Genomic DNA, 8,468 nt, shown 5'->3' with positions numbered 1-8,468 from the left:
CCAAAGTTCTGTTTTCCAGGCAGGCTAGAAATTATGGTCAAAGTATGGAACAAAATCGTAATCAGGTATAGAACTAAAGTGTTTTGAACTAGTTTCTTACTCAGCTTCAAACATTTTTGCTAAGGAATGTTGCAGTTTGAAGACATACTGGAGACATGTTTTCCATATAATTGAGAGGCTGCCTGTGAGAATTCTCACACTGGTAAACATCATGAAATCACAGGCATCATAGGCCAGTTGAAACAGGAACTAATCTGGTGAGTTAGCACCTAGGGGTCTCACTAAAGGAAAAGAGCCACAAAGACACCTCTCATACTATCATTTACGAAATGTAAACAAGATCAGGGGAAGAAGAGGTTTACCAGCTAGTTCATGCCAGTCAATTTGGAGTATTTCTGGCTTTAGTCAAACTAGCACAACTGGCAGAAAGCAATCAGAAAACAGGCAGATGTGAAGGAAAACAGAACTGTCTCCTCCACACTGACCTATAAATAAGCTTTGTGTGAAACAAAAAAGAAAATTAGCCTTACGTGGTTGAACAACATAGTCATATTAATAAAAAACAAGAATGATACCAAAAGATCAAATGGGGATTCAAAACTAAGATTAAAGTCTTCCATATTTCTGAATGCCTGAGTTCATCTTGGCATGGACAGGGAGAAGTGCAAGAATGCTGGCCATTTCCCTCTCATGGAAGCTTGGTTTGACAATTAGTCTTCTTTTTTATTTTATTTATCCCGCAAAGAACGCATCAAAACCTGTGCCATCATATCATCTTCATCAGCATCATAATCCTATGAACGAAGGGTACAGAAATTCTTTTACTGCCAGGGCCATATTGGTTAACACAACACAAAACCAGCTGTCTCCTCCTCTGACTTAACAGTAATTCAACTTCTTGCATTATACCATCTGCAAGGACTACATTTTACAGTAGTGGCTACATAAAAAAAGCTGGGTTTTAAGAGTCATCAGGCTCACGTATTCCAAGGATGAAGAAACACGTACCACAAAAGTATCGTATGAAAACCGGTGTCGTCTCTGAAGGTGTTCCATGAAGTTAGCACTCCTGTAATTTGGATCTCCCCACGGCATCGAGGCACAAATTGGGCAAACCACTTGTTTTGCATCCATGCTGTGCAATGTTTTTCAGTGCTCAACTAGTCCTTCTTGATCAAAGCTTTTCTTGCTGCAATATGGACAAGGAAAGGTGAAGCGATTGGGGAAGTTCCTGGTGTTGTGGAGTGGTTCTTTAGTCACAGCTTTCACACCTTCCATGATATAGTTCTGGTACTTTGAACAAGAAGCTGCGTGGCTGCGCATCTTTGAGAGAAACATCTTTTTGTTGCAGCCGTTACAAGTGGTTTCTGTCGCTTCGAACTGCTTTTCCAAGTCCAGAGCCCTGCTGCCAGGCGCCAGGGTGCTGCGGCAGACACCACAGACTGGCTTTTTGAGCTTGAGGCACTCCTGCAGGCATGGTGTGCAAAACACGTGTCCGCAGGGGACGCACATGGGGCTGTCGAACACCTCGAGGCACACGGGGCAGGTGAGGCGCGCCAGCGGGTCGGGCCGCTCGAGGCCGCGGGTGGAGGGTGCGCAGGATGCCGAGGATCCGCCACCGCCCCCTGCCACCGCCATCTCGCCGGCGGCCGCCGCACAGCCACACCCCTGGCGCACGCTTCGTTGGGTTAGAAACTGGCTGGATAGCCGGGCCCAAAGAGTCGTGGTAAATGGAGTCAAGTCCAGTTGGAGGCCAGTCACTAGTGGCGTCCCCCAGGGCTCAGTGCTGGGGCCGGTCCTCTTTAATATCTTCATCGATGATCTGGATGAGGGCATTGAGTGCACCCTCAGTAAGTTTGCAGATGACACCAAGTTAGGTGCGTGTGTCGATCTGCTCGAGGGTAGGAAAGCTCTGCAGGAGGATCTGGATAGGCTGCACCGATGGGCTGAGGCCAACTGCATGAAGTTCAACAAGGCCAAGTGCCGGGTCCTGCACCTGGGGCGCAATAACCCCAAGCAGAGCTACAGGCTGGGAGATGAGTGGTTGGAGAGCTGCCTGGCAGAGAAGGACCTGGGAGTGATGGTGGATAGTCGGCTGAATATGAGCCAGCGGTGTGCTCAGGTGGCCAAGAAGGCCAACAGCATCCTGGCTTGTATCAGAAACAGTGTGACCAGCAGGGCTAGGGAGGTGATCGTCCCCCTGGACTCGGCTCTGGTGACACCGCACCTCGAGTACTGTGTTCAGTTTTGGGCTCCTCGCTACAAGAAGGACATCGAGGTGCTTGAGCGGGTCCAGAGAAGGGCGACGAAGCTGGTGAAGGGCCTGGAGAACAAGTCCTACGAGGAGTGGCTGAAGGAGCTGGGCTTGTTCAGCCTGGAGAAGAGGAGGCTCAGGGGCGACCTTATTGCTCTCTACAGATACCTTAAAGGAGGCTGTAGTGAGGTGGGGGTTGGCCTGTTCTCCCACGTGACTGGTGACAGGACGAGGGGAATGGGCTTAAGTTGCGCCAGGGGAGTTTTAGGTTAGATGTTAGGAAGAGCTTCTTTACTGAAAGGGTTGTTAGACACTGGAACAGGCTGCCCAGGGAGGTGGTGGAGTCACCATCCCTGGAAGTCTTTAAAAGACGTTTAGATGTAGAGCTTAGGGATATGGTTTAGTGGGGACTGTTAGCGTTAGGTCAGAGGTTGGACTCGATGATCTTGAGGTCTCTTCCAACCTAGAAATTCTGTGATTCTGTGATTCTGTGAATGTGGTCTTGTTTACTGGAGTGCACAGGAGAGAGACCATCTATCTCGTCAAAGAAAATAGTTGAAGGTCGCATCTGATAGGCCTAGCACAAAAACACAGAGTAAAACAGCATTATTTAAAGGAAAAATGCACAAAAACATCATGGTTGGAATGTCATCTAAACTAGATCTTTCATGTTAGCCTCTGGGACCTCTACTGATAGAGCTACTGGAGTATCTGGCATGACTAACAGAAGACAGTCTGTGTCAACCCACTGTATCCGGCTGACAGGAAGCAAATCGTTCCAGTAGTTCTTACAGCTGACATTCACAGCAGAAACACTGGCATTTCCATTTCAGTGGGAAAAAAAAACCTAACAAAATACAAAAAAAAGAGCAAGTTCTACTTAAAAACGTTGACCACAAAAAATAATGGTTTCAACTCTGACAGAATACACTGTGCATTTCAACCTTACCTGTTCAAATAACGCACGAAGTTGGCATTCTGATTCCCCCATGTATTTTCTCATGCAGTCCCAAGCATTTCTCATAAAAAATGATATTTTCCTGTCACTTTGACTATATTCACTGGCAAGTGCACGAGCAACTAGTGTTTTCCCTGTTCCTGGGGGGCCATAAAATAGACAGCCTCTGCAATAAAAAAGATCCAGATAGGAAAAAAACCATCATGATGAGTACCTCCTACAACCATCGTCTCTAGAACAAACTCATCTTTTCTAACCAAAACACGTCATATACAAGACAGCAGTAATAGCTGAAGTGTGGGTAGAGGCAGAACAGATAGAAGTTCTGCGTTTTTACAACGTTTCACAAGAAAATTCTTTTTTTTCACCCAAAGAAATGAATAAGGGGGTAACTCAAACGTATAAAACCTTCAAAAGAGAGCATACTGTCCCAGAAGGACACTTCCAAAACTGCTGACAAACAGGGTGATTACAGCAAACCGGAGCCAAACGGGCAAACTTCAGCACAGAATCTAAGAATGGGCTGAATGGTGAATCACCAGTTCATTCTGCAGCAATAAACTGCATATTCTTGCTTTCACAATATGCAGAATCTGTTAGTAAAGCATTTAATGCTCCTTTCAAAAGCATTAAGTTACTGGGTTTGGTCTCTCAGACCATCTATTGCTGATGGCAAGTGAGGAAGCCTAAAGCCGGAAGGAAAAGCGATGCCTTAGCACTCAGAGGAAAAAAAAAAAAAAAAAGAAAGCAAAAGTAGGCAGGAAAAACAACTGGGCTTCCAGGCAACATATTACAATTGGCTTCCACTAGATAATCCCTTCTTGCTTACAAACTAATCAAGCTGACTTGTACATAAAACTGAGAACAAAACCACTCCAACCCAACTAACCCAACTTTTTAAAAACACCAGATGGTAAAACTTAAAATTTTAAGACATTGCTTATATTTTTAACCTACAAATATTCTTGATTCTATCCGTTTTTAAGAAACCACTTTTTGCTACTACTAAAACAAATGTTCACCGCTGCCAAAAATGTTGAAGCATGGAAGCATATTGATACCTTAATTGAACTTTCTCCTGAAAACAGCTGACTTAAGATTTATCACTGTAATGAGTTACCTTGGGGGCTGAATATTGAACCGCTGAAAAACTTCTGGATACAGGAAGGGAAAAATCACCATCTCTTTCAAAGCTGCGATGTGTTCGGAAAGACCACCCACGTTCTCAAATCCAATCTAAAGAGAAATTCAACACAACAGAGTTTGTATGTTAAAGAAAGCAGCAATCTAGATCAAGGTTTCATCAGAAATTATCTCAGCACAATGGAAACATTCTGGGCAATTTTTGAAGTTGCTTTAGAGAAAACCATCAACAAAGGTAGTTGTAGATGGCACACTGAGATCTTTCATAATCACTGGAAACACTCGCTGACATGATGATTAGTTTACGACTTACCACACTATTTGCATTGCATCTCCCTGACTTCTTCCAACTTTCTTTTGATCCCTCTGAACTCTCTTTAGGTCCCGTTTCTGACGTTTCACTCGAAAAGTCCTGATTTGAATTAAGGAGAAGTTATAGGGCTTCTTTTTCTTTAAGATGCAGCTCGAAGATTTGTTTTTCGTAATAATGCCAAGCAAATGTAGAAGACATTAATTAATATATAGAAGACCTAATTAATTGACATAAACTTACACAGTTACATTCAGATAAACTTAAACATGGCTAAATATTCATTGGAAGGAGGTTCATCCCTCCCCTATTCTCTAACGACAGCAACCTTCTTGGTTGCTCTCGCCATCCTCACTGCTCTCACCACCATCCTCCGTATCACACGTGCTAAGCAAGGGAGATGAGCAAGAGGGTGTAGAATCACTGATGTCATCTGCACGTCTCTGTCTGCAAGCAAGCATATAGACCAGAAAGTTAAAAAGAAAATAGAGCAGATACTAAGTAACACCAAAAATTAAGGGAATTCTATCTCAAAATTTACTCTGAGATCTATTTTCCAGTCCATTGTACTCCTTAGGAATCTGATTTCAAAGGCCATGACATGATTTTCCTCGTGACAACTGTCTGCTTTCAAGAATGCTCAACAAAATATCTGGCAATCAACAGCATTCTCTATGCACTAACTGCTTACAGAATCCAAAAAGCCTTTATCATTACTAAGGCAATTTATCATTTCATTTAGATCTTTTATTGTTTAAGGTTAACTTCATATAGAAACATTAGTTGATTCCAAACAGAAACTAGAGTCAGTATTTGAGTGATAACTTTTTCTTTTTTTTTTTTTTTTAAATCTAACAAAACTTCCATAAAGCCTCTCCCTCTAAATTGAATAAAATTATTTTCGGTTTTAAGAAAATCATTTGTATCCTTCAAGATTAAATAGTCTGACTAAGATTTTTAAGGGGGGATTCTGGCTTCAGTTCCAGAACCAAAGAATTTCAGTTACAGAAACTCAGACACTACCTCCATAATCATCTTATCAGTGACCCACAAATATTGGATTTAAAAAAGAAACCAACTTAAAAGTATCCACCTCCTCCCCTCCAAATATTTCTTTCCTCTCTACCTTAAGACTACCAAAGTACCGATCATAAACTTACTCTGTAATTACCACTAAACTGAAAACCCTTTGAAGCATTATGCAGTAAGGAGACTGACAGCTCTACGGATAAGTAAGAGCTATCACTAGCCATACACCAACCTGGCACGTCTTCTATATTTTTGTGACCCAGCATTTTCAAGTGACTCTTTCTGTCTGACAGAATGGGGCTGGCCCGAGTTAGTCCTCTCTCGATCTCTTTGTCTTACTGAAAGGAAAGAATTTAGAATAATGATACAGATACATTTAAGAGAGGAGGATATCAAAAGATAAAGAAAATGCCACGTGTTTCACTCATCCCTAATTCCAGAAGAATTTTTAACTGTTTTTGCTTTTCATCAGTGCATGGCACAAGTGGAAAACTACGCCCTGTTTAAAGGTGAACTGAAAATCACAAGAGCAAGACTGTTAAGTGTGATTAATTACTGTTATATCAAGGATACATAGCACTAAGCATGCCAAACAGCAAAGAAATACAATGTGCACAGGACACACGTGTCTGATAAAAACAGTGAAGTTCATGTGCAGAATGAAGGTACAGAACTGAAACAGAACTGTGTGTGCAAACACATGTATTTACATTCAAAAATTTTATCTCACTTATGTGCAAGAAATAAGGTTTTAAGAGAAACTGTGCGTTCAACCTACTTTCCATAGGAGCTTGGTAGCAGTCAACAGGTTTACTCTGTCGAAGGTTGTAACGCCTTGGAACATCTTCACCATCATTTTCTTTGTTCTCACTTCCTTTTGATGTTTGTAGTGTACCACAAAATGACACCGAATCGTTAAGTACTTTTGCAAATTATATGAAATCCAAAATGCATTACACAGATGCCTGTAAGTTTTATTACTATCGTTATTTTAATGACACAGTGGATCCTGCAAAACCTTAAGATGAATTTATGCAAGTCACGTTTCAGAAATCACAAATCCTAGCAGATGAGCATGCATCTAGACATTGTTCTGTCCTCTCTGAAACTGCTGATGGACTTGTCGTCAGCCTCAGTGTTTAACAACAGGCAAAATTCTGTCATATTGCTTAGCTAAGATGCAGATCTTCTGAAAACAGCTATTTCAGAAAGTCACTTCTTAGTTTGAGAAAGTATTTAATGGAAAGGGTTTTAATAATCTGTAGTGCTAAGACTAAGCGTAGTAATCTAAGTCCAAGTCTAGCTCTGCCACAAATTCTGGGAGCAATAATGGGCCAGACACAGGCTTGAAGCTCACCAATGAGAAAACAATGCCAAATGCACATAAGCTTAGGCCATTAGCTTCTGTCAAGTAACCTGAAGTTGTTTCATGAAAGATGGTAAAAAACACAAGAACCAGAGTGCAATTATCTACTGGGTTCTGGAGAATATCCTCTCACGTTAACAGCAGGACACCGAGGAAGGAACATACATACTCCGTTCACCTACCTGTTTGCCAAAAGGACTTATCTTTTTTTCTTGGAAAGCACTGCCCTCTTTGGTTTTTATTTTTTAACCCCAAAGGTTGCATTGCTTTCTGAATGCAAGGTAGGTGCCGTGGGGTATACAGACAGCACACAGAAAACTGAGCGATCAGTAAATGAGTTTGTGATCACTACCATCTCCAGTCCTTGGTGTTCCAACACTTCTATCACAAAAGCATGAATTTCTCTGCTTTAGTGCTCCTCTAACCCTTTCCTTTTTCCAATAACTTCCTTTATAACAACACTGACACTTTCCTCACTCTTTTCTGGCGTATTTTTCATTATAAAAGTATATTCTAGCTCTTTCCTGATTTAAAATTGTAGTTTGCATTTTGATCATCAATTGATTTCCCATTCAACATGCTATTTAAAATTCCTCTCTGCAAGTCTCTACTGCACAGCTCCCTGAAACCCACACACTTTAACCAAGCTTCTCCCTCTAGACTGGCCCCCTCCTTGTATTCAAGCTCCTCTTATTAAGACTTTGAGCTAATGTTTTCCTAACTAAACCTCCAAAGGAGTCAACTCTGCTTCTCCCTTACTAGTCCATGGCCCAGCCATTCTTCCTCTGAAGAACTTCCCTCGGGTTCCCACCTGCCACTGTGCATCTCTCTGCTCCTCTGGGCCTCTGAAGGGAGGAGCAAAGTATTTTCTGGGGCTCAGCCTCCTGTCACTGTCTCTCTGAGCTCCTTTGCAGGTGTGCAGCTGAGCTCTATCACATAATCTAACTCGTCAGCTCGTCTACTGCAACACCCTTTTCGGTCCTTAAGTACAGTCTTGCCCTGTTCTGATCTGTTTAGAAAGCTCCTACAAGGATGATCTAATTTACTGCCTTAATCACAACTAACGTTCTTCTCAAAAACTGTAAGTTTTCCCATCACTTCCAAGTTAATATGGGCTTTCGTGGCTTAACCTCATTCCACAAGTCACTGAGTACCCAGATGACAGCTCCTAATTACAGGCCCTGACAGCAGCTTACGGTGACTGCCTCCTAAACACAGAAATGCACAACGCTATCTTCCCTCCTGCTGAGCTTCACGCTTGGGAGGAGCTTTTCATACACTTCTGGCAGCCTATCTATCTTGCTTCCTGAAAATTCTTGCTGTGCTGCTCAAAACCATGAAAACTGTCACGCTCCTGCTGTAGCGGTATCGCCGTTTCACATGCTGAGTAATGCTGTCCATTTCTTTC

At 42.3% G+C, this 8,468-nt stretch overlaps 1 pseudogene across 1 annotated transcript; it reads right to left on the bottom strand.

The window, feature by feature from the left end:
- Positions 1-530: 530 nt before the first annotated feature.
- LOC311428711 (E3 ubiquitin-protein ligase RNF114-like) lies at positions 531-1,638 on the bottom strand (annotated as a pseudogene). The gene is made up of 2 exons: positions 1,009-1,638; positions 531-794 (listed from the first exon to the last, which is right to left on the bottom strand). The product of its transcript is annotated as an E3 ubiquitin-protein ligase RNF114-like (transcript).
- Between the last annotated feature and the right edge of the window lie 6,830 nt (positions 1,639-8,468).

Source organism: Aythya ferina, assembly GCF_964211825.1.
Source record: "Aythya ferina genome assembly, contig: HAP1_SCAFFOLD_118, whole genome shotgun sequence".
Lineage (NCBI taxonomy): Eukaryota > Metazoa > Chordata > Aves > Anseriformes > Anatidae > Aythya > Aythya ferina.
Note: the sequence above shows the minus strand (reverse complement) of the source record. Positions and strands in the feature narration are given on the sequence as shown.